At 53.3% G+C, this 349-nt stretch overlaps 1 long non-coding RNA gene across 1 annotated transcript in view; it reads right to left on the reverse strand.

Moving 5' to 3' along the window:
- LOC108444959 overlaps positions 1-342 on the reverse strand; it is a 32,768-nt gene extending 32,426 nt beyond the window's left edge. The window contains exon 1 of the long non-coding RNA XR_001859682.1: positions 166-342. This is a non-coding gene — a long non-coding RNA (uncharacterized LOC108444959). The remainder of the gene's footprint in view (positions 1-165) is intronic.
- Positions 343-349: the final 7 nt, after the last annotated feature.

The following is a 349-nucleotide window of genomic DNA, read 5'->3' on the forward strand; positions in this document are numbered from 1 at the left end:
CTGGGTTCGAGCTTCACTTATTTGCCTTGGCCTATTTAGCCGGAAAATTTCTCGGGGTTTTGTTTATTTTTTTAATACAGACGAGCACCTGGACCGTGTTGCTACACTGAAGGGCAGACGCTGTTAAAAACTCTTTTGAGAAGGACACATTGCCAGCACACTTACCGGCTGTCATTCTGCACTGGCCTCACGACTTTCTGGTCTCGAACCGAAGTTTGCTACGTTAAAGCGCTTTTCGAGGAGTTTTGAACGACGCGCTCGTGGGAGGCGGCACGGCTGAGGCGAATCAAGGCGGGCTGGGTTCCCTCCTTCCCTTTCTTCTCTCCCTCCCTCCCTGCCCCGCCGGCCC

This window comes from Corvus brachyrhynchos, unplaced genomic scaffold, assembly GCF_000691975.1.
Source record: "Corvus brachyrhynchos isolate BGI_N302 unplaced genomic scaffold, ASM69197v1 scaffold542, whole genome shotgun sequence".
Taxonomy (NCBI): Eukaryota; Metazoa; Chordata; class Aves; order Passeriformes; family Corvidae; genus Corvus; species Corvus brachyrhynchos.